Source organism: Agelaius phoeniceus, chromosome 1, assembly GCF_051311805.1.
Source record: "Agelaius phoeniceus isolate bAgePho1 chromosome 1, bAgePho1.hap1, whole genome shotgun sequence".
Taxonomy (NCBI): domain Eukaryota; kingdom Metazoa; phylum Chordata; class Aves; order Passeriformes; family Icteridae; genus Agelaius; species Agelaius phoeniceus.
In genome coordinates this window covers 26,127,019-26,139,323 of record NC_135265.1, presented here as the reverse complement: position 1 = coordinate 26,139,323, position 12,305 = coordinate 26,127,019, and positions in this window count along the sequence as shown.

The following is a 12,305-nucleotide window of genomic DNA, read 5'->3' as shown; positions in this document are numbered from 1 at the left end:
GCTAACAATAACCTGGACTACAGTACTTCAATTGTACAGTTCAGGAACATTAAACCTCTTAACCTTTGAGTTGCCTACTTGATTTTAAATGAATATGGTACTTAAGATGATAACAACTGTGCAGCTTCATTCTTTATTAAGGACACACATGATTTCTCCCTCGCACATTAACACTCTCATTATAATAATAAAGAATGGCAAAAATACAGGTATCAAAAGATTATTAGTACCTTCTAGACACAGTCTTTTCACAGTTCCTGTTTCCAGAACTACACCACTCTAATTAGCGTAACAACTATTGCTACATTCAGAGTGTCAACAGTAACATTTGATGACACAGAAACCTTGAAGAGACTCGTTTCATCCATTGTTCTGTCAAGACTTTGTTTGAAAAATCTGGCTTATGTCTGCTCTTCCCCTGTGTTTCTTCTAGAGTGTGCAGAGAAAAGCAACAACAGTAGCATCCATTGTTGGGGTTAAGGTGAATCCAGCTATATATCCTGGAGAAAATCTGCTTTCTTCCAGAACACCAATGCACAAACATACTGCATCCAACATGAACCATTCTGATGAGGATAGATGTATTTGCATGTATTTGGTAAAAGATCTCCACATCAAAATGTAGATGCCACACAAAACAAAAGACAGGCCAAGAAGAAAAACATGTCTTGCTAACAACAATAAAGGCAGCTTAGCTTCTAGTAATGGATCAGATGTAGTATTTTGTCCAGATTCAGCTAACTCAAAATACAAACTGTAACATTCCTATCACAGGATTTATAATAGATGCTGGCTGCATGAATCAAATATTGAAGGACTTTTGAGAAGGGTGTCCAGGTGGACTGTCCCCAGCCTCAGCAAGGGGGAAGGAGGGAAGGCAAGCTCAGACACACACTGAGCTCTCAGGGCAGCCAGGCTGTGGCAGCCCATAGACCACTGTCAGGACAGCACCAACGCAGCTGTGAGAGATGAGCTGAGCAGGGCTGAGCTCCCACGAAGGGCTCTGGCTGCCCAGGTCCATCTGCATGCCCAGGGCCAAGAGAGTGAAGGAGGCACTGCTTCTGGCCCTCAAATGGGCAGCAGTCTGCAGCAGGGTGCCTCTACCCTGTCCTGTAGGATAACCCCAAATCTGAAACACAAGGCAATTTTCTCCAAAATGAAAATAATTTTCACTTAAAAAGACTAGAGATGTTTTACCACAAGAAAGATTTGATGAGCAGGCACAGACCAGATTAATTACCCTGCTTGCAGCAATTCTATGCATCAAGGTATGGAGGGAGGAAAAGAACCACTTTTGTTTTTATATAAACACAGTGTAAGAGTTCAGCTCACCCTCAGGACACAATCTACTCTGACAGCCACATTCTAGCCACCCTTCTCTGTAACTAAATGTAGTCTACAAGGGCACAGGGTCTGATTTTTAACAAAGGATTAAATATTGCTGCATAATCCTCACTGGACAAGCTCAATAAACAGATTTTCTTTTTCTCTTCAGTTGGATCTCTCCTGGCTTTATCAGCCTCTTTCTTTTCAAGTCCACGCTTCCTTCAGATCACTGTTCCAGCATTTCAGATATTATCCTCACTTACATGCAGTGGATTTGGACTAGATTCACAAAAAGTTTACTCACCTAGCACCACTTACTTGCCACTGTATTTCTCAGAACCACCATTTGCATTCCTATTGAGCTGCTGCATATGCCTGGAGGTGCCTATTTCCCTGCCAGAAAAAATTCTAAATATTGCCCCTGAACTTGCCAAGGTCATAACAGTGTGAGCCTCCAAGCACCTAAATCACATCTAAGCTCTTTTGGGATTTGCAAACAAAGTGTTACCCCCTGCTTCCAGGCCTGACCTGACATGCATTTTCAGAGAACACCTCTCAGATCAGGCATCACACAAAGTACAAAGCTCAGTAAGAAAAATTATGGTGAATCTCTGGTTCAGAGCATCCATGCAGCATATATGGAATGAGGTTCCTCCCTTTTGAGCAAGGGGAGCCTGTCTGTTTTACAGGCTCTGGTCTCAAGTAATTTCTGTGGTTGAAGGTACTCCTCCTCTTGAAGATGCCCCAGTGGAAGAGCCAGTCAGGAGGTAATCATGGGGTCAAGTGGGGAGAAAAGTAGGAGAGAAATCAAGTGCAATCAGCATGGATGAAAACTCCAGCAGTGGATTTACTGAACTGAAGTGAGAGCTACCCTATTTCTCTGGCTGTTCTGCTCCAAGGGGAGAGGCATGAGAGACAATGCCTAGTAACTGCAGAAGTCTGGCAGAAGAGACAGTTGGCCTTCATTCTCTTGGGAACGGTGAAAAAGGGAAAAAAGTTTTCTCTGTCACTTCATAACAACTATGTAGGTAGCTGAGTACTGTCTGAAAGCATCCCCAGTGTCTGAACTCGAACTCAAATTGTATTCCAAGTGGGATGAAGCAAGTTTCCAGAAGCTTAAAAACATGACAGGGCAGATGAAAGGGCCTTGTATGCGTGTTGTGACTTCCCACTACTTTGACTGGATAACTGTCCCACGGATTCTCTGCTTTATTTAAGATTTGTTGTGCTGTGAATGGTGCAAGGACCCAGCTGTATGAGAATTGATCTCTGGAATTCAAGTAATAATTATGTAAATATTTATTAAAAAAAATTCCAAGACAGTTCAGATCAGTTATGGAACCAGTCTGTGTAAAACAAATCTGCACAATCAGGACAGATTTCATAATGCCCTCAGGACTCAACTAACTGGGAATAGAAATGTTTGAAAATTACTTCCAACCAGCCATTATTAAAAATAATGGCATTTGCATCTGATGTGCTTGGGGAAGATGCTCATTGCTGTACCTCATTACAGGATGAAGGAGCTGAGCCACACTGAGCAATCCACAGCCCCAGATGGAGAAGAACAAGAGGGCAGCCACGACCTGCATGAACTGTGTCATCCTGACCACATTAACCAAGATTTTTCCAAACCCATCCACTACCACAATCAGTAGCAACTCTACTGAAGTAGAAATCTCTACTTTGTTTGAGATTCTACTTACACTGAAGTGAATGGAAAAATCTTATCCTCCTTAGAATATTAAAAATTATTATTAGCATTATTAAAAATATCTGCTCAAAAATAGCTATTCTGACTTTGGTCAGAGACAGCTCAACAGGTCATGTGGTAAAATTCAAATGTAGCCTAGAAAAGTGAACAGGTGAAACCATCTTACTGGTGAAACTACTATCAAAATCTTTCCAATCTCAACAAGGCTAAAATCTTCCTCTTTATTTTGGTATGTATACAACCATGTGACAGGGGACATGAGAATTTATAATCATAGATGCTGTGACTGAAAGGTCATTCAGTCTCTTCTCCCAAATATTAAATAATTTATTCCTTAGTGATAGCAGAAATGAATTGCAGCTCACACTGAATTCAATTATCTGGCTAAAAAGGCAATGAGAATGTAAGGACATGCAAGCAACCTTCATCATTTATTTCCAGGTGATTTCCTGAAAGTAGTCACAGCTTGATGCTTTTGTGAGGTCCCATAACTCCCTTCTCAGAGAAGATGTATTTAAAGTAATCATCCATTTATGCCATTTATACCTGGCAGATAACTGAACACTAAGCACCATTTTAGATTGGTCTGATAAAAAAATTTGAGAGCGGTTTCTGTGAAAATAGGATTTCAATGATATTTTGGGAGAAACACTCTGCTTACACTGTTTCTCTAATTTAGATGATAAATTTACAGATTTATAACAGACCATGAAAGAGTCATGTGTGAGGCTTTCCTGTAAGATCCTTTAAACATGGCTGGGGGAGGGTATCAATTAAAGAAACCTTTTCTCTCATTTTGCACCAAGGTTCCCTCATTGCCACAGAAATCAACAGGACTGCAGCAGCACAACAAGGAGAGATGCAGTGGTGAATCAGACCCTGAGCTAACTGCGTATTTTAATTCATGTTCAAACTGTGTTAATTGGCAAAAGATAAAACATCCACACTGTTTGTTTTGCTGCTGTAAGGAATTTGTGTTGAAAACCGTGACTAAATAATAATTAACAGGCTTCAAGTAATCAATCAATAGTATTTCATGAAAATAAGTTGTAAACTAGAGTCTTGGACTCAGATTTAAAGTTGGTTGGTGGGGCTTTTTTTTGTTTGGGTGGGTTTTTTGTTTTTCTTAGGACAGCAGTGGTGCAAAGCTGAAACTAAATCCAGGCTGGCACTTCATTAGCAATTCCTTATTGTGGTTTTACAATGTTAAATTTGTACAAACAGATTAAGTGTGTTTTTTAAGCTGTTCCTAAATAGCCTGGGAACTAAGAATTAAGTGCAGATTCTGCCCAACCCCTCAAAACCCAACACACCCTTCTCCAAGCCCAACACCTGCTGTTAAAAATACATCACACAATGGCTCTGATCTTACCTACCAGCAGATGTGAAGATGCCCAGAGGTCTCTCAGATGTTTGTGTTCCTGGGTCACGTGAGGGCACCAGGAAGGGGAGGGAAAATTATTCTGGAATTTCAGAGGTCACTGCTGGACAAAAATAGTGAAAATTGCACACATGTAGAGAAAAACAAAAGGTTCAGAAATCTGGAAATTTGGCCAAGAAGCCTTACTGGGGGCAATGTTTCATCCCTGAATTAAATAGAAAAGAAAGAAGAATACAGCAAAGAGATGAAAATATTGTTATCAGGAGAAAGAAAGGACTGTGATGATGCTCTCTAGCCTCAAGCTGAAAATAATTAAAAAGTTCTAGCCAAGTTAAAGGAAGTCAATCCGCTCTCCCAAGGCTTCTGTGGTGAGCTCTTAAACACTTCTACCTGCATGTAGCTGATACATTTTTCAGGCTCTAACTAATTATTATCACCAATAATCTGCTTCATGGTTTTGTTTTCAGAAGAATTTTATTTCCAGATCACTTGACTGTTTTGCATTTTCTTTATCTGTACATTTTTAGCCAGGGAAAGAGCCTAGAATTTGGCCTATTTCACTTGTGTGCTCATCCACATGGCAAATTTGATTCTAGGGAGATTATTCACACCAGACAGCCATTATGCAGAAAAAGCTTTGTCCCTCACCCCACAGAGTTTGTCATATCCCCATATGAGCTCTTTGTGGGTCTGCATCATTTTCCTCGTGCAGAGGAAGGTCTCATGCAGTCCCTGCAGGAGGAAGCAGTGCTTGAAAGGCTCTTGTACTCATGTGGAGGGGGATGAAAGCCCGGGCCATGCATGCACAACACATGGCAGCACTAACAGTGCTCAGAGCTTCTCAAAATAATCAACTGAGCTGCAGTGACACAGCAAAATACATCATAATCACATCAATTATGCAATCACTATTTTGTGAAAACAAGCCTCTGGGATTTCTTTTTAAGTAATCAAAGAAATATCAGACGTGAAAACAATAAACCTTCCTATTACAAACGAGTAAGTTTCCGCTGGGGAAGGGAAAAAAATAAAAAATAGAGAGAGAGAAAACGAACCCAGTCAGGCCATAAAAGTGTCTTATTCTGGCTTCAAGAAAGTGACCAGCTTGTCGTCAGCCCTGGGAGAGGGCAGAGCTGCTCCGTGCCAGCTTGCCTATGCCCCTCCCTATCTGTGGGTGCTGCACAGCCCCTGTCCTTGGATGCCACCAATGTGACACTTGGGCTTGGTGGGAGGAGGAAGCAGTACCGGTTCCCACCGCCGTGGATTTCACACCCAGCCCTCCTCGGCTGCCTCTCGGCACCTCTTCTCGTGGTTCCTGCCGGGTGGCCCGGGGAAGAGAGGAGCCTGCATCCCACACCCTGTATCCTGCACCCTGCATCCTGCATTGTGCACTCTGCACCCTGCATCCTTCATCCTGCACCCTTCGTCCTGCACCCCGCACCCTGCATCTGGCACCCCACACCCTGCATCCTGCTGCATCCTGCGCTCTGCACCCTTCATCCTGCACCCTGCATCCTTCATCCTGCACCCTACACCGTGCACCCTGCATCCTGCACCCTTCACCCTGCATCCTGCATCCTGCTGCATCCTGTGCTCTGAACCCTTCATCCTGCACCCTGCATCCTTCATCCTGCACCCTACACCGTGCACCCTGCACCCTGCACCGTGCACTCTGCATCCTGCACCCTGCGCCCTGCATCGTGCACTCCACACCCTATGCACTCTGCACCCTTCACCCTGCATCCTGCACCCTGCACCCTGCACTCCGCGCCCTGCATCCTGCACCCTGCACCCTGCACCTCTCACCCTACATCCTGTGCCCTGCACCCTGCACTCTGCACTCTGCACCCTGCACCCTGTAATCTGCACCCAGGGGAGCCCGCGGTGTCTCTGGCTGTGCTGGACAGCCCCACATCCCCGCAGCGGGATTTTGGCACGACATGTGCATTTCGGTAAACGCTTTGGCACTTGGCGAAAGCTGGCAAGAGCCCTCACGAAATGCCCACAATAGTGTGCACAGAGCCCTTACCGGCTTCCAAGCCCCTGCCAGGCCCTCCCGAGCAGGGCTGTGCAGGCCTGGGGGATGGGATACAGCTGCCGAAGCCGCAGCCTGGATCTGGCGGCAGCTTTGCTTTGGAAGGAACTATAAAGGAACACTTTGCCCTGCAGCTAAAAAGCCTGATAAAAATCTGTGAGCATGTGAATGGTGAGGGGAAAAAAGGGTCAGCTCAGTTCTCTCCCTTCGCTATTGCCTTCCTGTTGAATTCTCAGCTCATCCCTGGTGCCTGTGGCTGCTCCGGGAGCCGGCTGGGTGTTCCCTCTTGTCTCCCCGTCCAAGGCAGACTCCATTGGGAACAGCCGGCCTGGCGTGCATGAGGAGCCCGTGGTGCCCATGCTGCAGCAGCCCAGGGCTTCTCCACAGCCACTGTCCCACCTCAGAGGCCAAAGGAGCGGTGTCTCCCAGGCACAGGGCAGGGAGGAAGCAGGCGCCTTGTGGGGCTGAGGGTGCCGGCCCAGGCACAGGGCAGGGAGGAAGCAGGCGCCTTGTGGGGCTGAGGGTGCCGGCCCAGGCACAGGGCAGGGAGGAAGAAGGCGCCATGTGGGGCTGAGGGTGCCGGCCCAGGGCTCCCGCCGGCCTGGGTGCCCCACGAACCCCACCCGTGGTGCACGCCGGGGTAATCCGGCCCCTCGGGGAAGGGATCTGGGAGCAGCGGGTAGCGGGGCCCAGCCTTGCTGACATCAAGCGTGAATAATTGGGCTTTAATGTGGCTGGAAGGTGGGAGGGTGAAGGCGGCAAACACACCACCTTTTCGCTCGGGGCCAGGGCACGGATGGCTGCTGGTTCCTACTCTTTCCCTCCAGCCCTCCTTTCAACCTGGCTCTGGGGAGGCAGCCCTTCCCCAACCCCAGCAAAATGCTTTGAGCTCAAAAGAATCTCATAAAGTTGTTTCCCTGGCGCTCCCCGGGTCTCCCCACCTTGACGTGGCTTCAGCCACATCGGCCCTGCAAAGCAGCTGGGCTCCCACTCCTTACAGGGAGATGCTCTCCTTGCGTTCCTCAAACGCGTGACCCTGTGCAGTCTGAAGGATTCTCTCACCTACTGCCATTACATTTCAGTAGGAGATTGGGTACTTCTGGACAGCAAACCCCCTCTCTCCCTCCTCTGAGGAGAGGGAAATAGCTGCAATGCTCCTGATGGTACTAAAGGCACGGTGTCTCCGATGGTACAGGAGATAGCCCCTATCACCGTCACCTGCAGCACCCTCACCCTGCTGGGCTGCTTCAGTTTATGCTCACCAGAACAAGTTCTTCATAGCAACTTTAAAACTGGGCAAGTGAGATATCCAAGTAGCAACTTTAAAACTGGGCAAGTTTTAAAAGTGTCAGGGGTTGGAAAAAAAATTGTCTTTTCTGTTAACTCAAGTAGATAAATTAAGGTAGTGGAAACCTACCAAATTAGCTTTGCCATGAGAGAAAACTACTCTATGCAGCCACCCCTTGCAGTAGAGCTCGTTCCTGTGAAACACAAGGTTAGTAATATGACTGTATAAGCAAGCACTTTGACTTGGTATTAAATGTTCCACCTGAAGAGTCTTCCAGTCACATACAAAGAAAAGATTTCATATTGCATCCCCACCAGTGCTTCCTTTACCTCTGCTTCCAGCCTAGCTGCTTCTGTTCCTCACTTTAATTCTCATTTGCTCCTCTCATTTTCTTCCACCTTGTGTGTTGACAAAGTTCCTTACCTCCCTTTTCCACAGACAAACTATGAAGACTTGGCCATATGGGTTCCAATGTATTAATGGGCTAGCCAAGGGCAGTCAAACCAACACACAGAAACCCATTCATCTCAGAGTTCTTTTTGCTTACGCTTCCCTACAAATCCAATTATAGGACTGCTTTGCTGTGAAGTATTTTCAATGTGTCTGCATTGGACACATCCTAATCACATGTAAAGTAAAAACTATTATATGTGAGGGAATCATTCCTTCCTAAACATTTCCTGTAAAACTTACTGAAACAGCAAATCAAATGCACCTTTGACTAACACCTAATAGCAATTCAAAGCTTTTGAGTTATGGTTTTGAAGTAGAAAAAATAGAAAGCTGATTTTACAGAATGGAGGAGAAACGAGACATTGTATTGTATACAGCACACAGTGTGAAGGGCAGGTAATGAATTCAGGTAGCCTGAAAGGAAAGGAAAATAAGTGTATTCAGATGCTTCCCATTATTATTTCATTTACTGTAATTTTGTGTATATACAGTCATATTTCTGCAGTTCAAACTTAGAGTAACTCTAAGGAAAATGACAATAGGTTAAGATGCAGTTATTAAAAGAACTAGATCTACAGTTTGCAGTCAGTATTTAGTGCTTTGAAAGATCTAGATATCCAAAGAAGCAGGGGGACAAACTATAATAAGTTTCAGGGAAATAGTCTGGAATTTATCTGGCAACTTTCAATTTCTGGAAATTCTGATTTCAATAACACTAGAGGACAAACAAATATGGAAGCCCTGCTTCCCAGCCTGATGCAACCTTGCAGAGCAAGGTTGAAGGAGCAGGTAGGGCATTGGATTAAGACTCAGAAGACCTAGGAGGGAATTTCAGGTCTGTACCAAACTTCTTTGCTAACAGTGAGGAAACCTTTTAACCCCACTCTGTCTCACTTCTGTATCAGCAACACAGTCTGGACTGCAAAATTTCTGTGGTGACCTTCTTTTGTAAGCAAACTTCTCCATGTCCACTAAACATCCATCAATATCAAACAGTGTTCCCAGGTACTAGTTCAAGGATAGCTCAGATTTTGCGTGCACCCATACTTTGCATAGAGAAAATGCAAGGGCAGGTATAGAGCATGGGAGATGCAAACATTGGGATGCAGATTCTGTTGCCTTCCTAGTACAGCACATGTGCAGTCATACTACATGATCCTCTGCAGTCACCTCTTCACTGATTCAGCCTAAAAAAGCCCTGAGAAAGAAAATGTTATGCTCAGTGTTAAAATAGTGTCAATGATGTAATTTAAAATGTGTAAAGGCATTGGTAAAATCTTAACCAACACCTTGCCAACACAATAAAAACAGAGAGAAGGAGTGGACCAGATTCAACAAATTATTTTTCTGTGGTCTTTTTAGAGAAGAAAAGGGCAAGGAGGGGGAGAAAGAAAGGTCCAAGTTGAATAAATGTAAATGTATGAATGAGACAGTTCTAAGCATACCCAGGTGTCTTGCCAGCTCACTGCAGAGAGGTCACAGAGAAATAGAATGTCTAATCATTGGAATAAACACAGCTGTGCATACTTACATTTTTCATACCTATTTTGCTAGTGGGGGAAAAAAAATCATTCCTCAGATCAGAAGATCTTTTCCCAGCCACTTCTAGTCCTTTTTTTTTTTTTTTAAGAAGTGTTTGGGGGTTTTAATTTTTTAATAAATATACTTTTTTTTTGGGAGGGGGTAAAAGATTAAGATCTCCCTACTTCAATTGGTTGTCCCCTTTCAGATGATTATTAGCATTTGGAATGTTTTAGCCTTCCAAATATCTTTAGTATTAAATTGTACAGAATTCTATGAAGACTTTTTTTCAGCATGGGATTTAACACTTGTGGAATTTTAAAGCAGAGAAAAAGGAGGCTAAAAGGATTTTTGGACAGCAAATGCAAAATTGGAGGATTTTGTTTGAATAGAGCCAATGGCAAAAAAGAGCAAATCTAAATTTGCTCAACGTGAGGCACACAAAATTCAGCAGGAGCAACTGAGGGTTATAATTTTTTAAAATTTCTACAAGCTGGAGAAGAATATTTGAAAACCTTTGAATTAATCATGAATATTTTGAATAGATATGTTGTTTCAAGATTTTATACAAATCAAATGTGAACCAAGAAATCTGACTGTAAAAACCAAACGTGCCTTTGGATAAATCAGCTGGTCAAATAACAGATATTAACTCTCCCTGGAAACCTTACCCCACTTGTACTTGCTTTTAAGGAATTCATTGTCACAGCATTTTGCAAAGAGAATTTATGACAGAGTAGAAAGGTTCCTTGCAAATTTAATTTGAATAACTGAAACTATTCTTGAAATGTGGCCAGAAACCTGCTTTTAGCGTGTCATTTGAAAACAAGGGGCTCTGCCACCAATTACTCTTGCAGTTACATGCAAAGTACATATGGATAAAACTTACAGATACTGGTTTGTTGTTGAGAATTATAGAAACTGCTGTCTTCATTTCCATAAGTATTCCACATTTTTCTCTGATTACTTTTGTTTTATAACTTGACCAAAAATATTGTTCCAAGTTGAAAATTTCTTTTAATTTATAGGATGGGGGAGCAAACTCTGTTCTTTTATTAAAACAATCTTGAGTCTCTCATGGCTCAAAAATAAATTTTGTAAAATGAGATTTTTACTGTTGTTTTAAGAATGTGATACATTTGCTACTTTGGCGATTGAGGGAGTGAATGCATTTTCAGGGCTTGATGGTTGTCTGAAGTCTGATAATTTTCAGCCTCCCTGAGCAGCTATTTTGTCTGCAGCAGGCAAATGTTCTTTGTGAGACTGCTCCCACCCAGCTGAGAAACCATCACCCCTTTCCCAACCCATAGGATCTCCATGCAGGCTGCTTTGCAGTCACAGAGAAGCAACTGAGTAAGTGGGAAAGCTGGCACACTCAGCTCCCCTTGAAGCTGACCTGCTACCTCTTTTGGTGTAGCAGACATTAATCAAGACAGCAGGATTAGATGGGAGCAATTTTGTTGATGTGGCTTTCCATCTCTGGAAGTGCCCTTAGCGCTCTTTCCTGGGGCAGATGTGGGCATGGCAGAGAGATGGGTTGGACACAGGAGATCCAGGCAGAAACCTCAACTGAACTTTGTAACAAAATCAAATTTTTTTTTCTTGGAAAAGTGGAAACAAAAGGACAAGCGACAGAGTGAGATCATTATGGCTAATTCTCTTCTAAATATCCAGGCCAATTCAGATAATGTTATAGCAAGGACCATATTGAAGCAATTTTTAAGTAACCTTTCCCACCTGCTTCTGCACAACCTTATCACTGTTTTTCCAACACAAGGAAGCAAAACTCCTACCAGGCCTTCAAGCAGTGCACAGGGCTTGCAATGTGCTTCAACAGCAGATCCCTTGAGCACTCTCGGCAAGTGAAGGGTTCTGCTTTGCCTTTTGAGGTAGAGCTTCACAGTGGTTGTGCTACACAGGTTTTAAAAACATTTTTAAAAACCACACTGCTGGCAAAAAACCACATGAAGTGAAAACATCTCTTTAAAATGTATTTTTAAACAGTTTGCTCACACAGTGAAGTCCAGTGAATATACAAATAGCTAGTTGTAAGTAACTGGGAGACTCAAAGCTGTGAAGCAGATGAACTGCTCACAGGCAGGGGATAACCAAAGCCAAATTTTCATTAGGTGCATTTAAAACTCTGCAAATTTGCAAACTAGAGCCAGCTTTGTCATATCAATCGCCCAATACAACTGGTAAATTCTGGAAGTCTAATTTGAGTCTGCTCTATAGTGAGAGCGGGTCCAAACACTTTTCCATCATAGCAAGGGAGGATGAGGTGTGCGCTGAACTTCCTGAAACAGTGAGACCAGGGGAGAGCTCAGGAGAGCAGCAAGAATGAGATATCTGTGCAGCCTGCCATGTGGGAAAAGCCTGAGGGACTCGAGAAGTTCAGTTTGGTGAAGAGTTGAGAGGAGTAAGAAAATATATCTAGATGTAGAAAGGAAGGGAGGGACCAATTAATCTCATTAATCTACATGCCCTGAAGAATAAGTAATAGAGTTTGAATTACAAGTGTTACTATAATATGCAAAACATATTCTGTTACAAAGACTAAGAGGAGAAAATGTTGTCAGGGCATGGG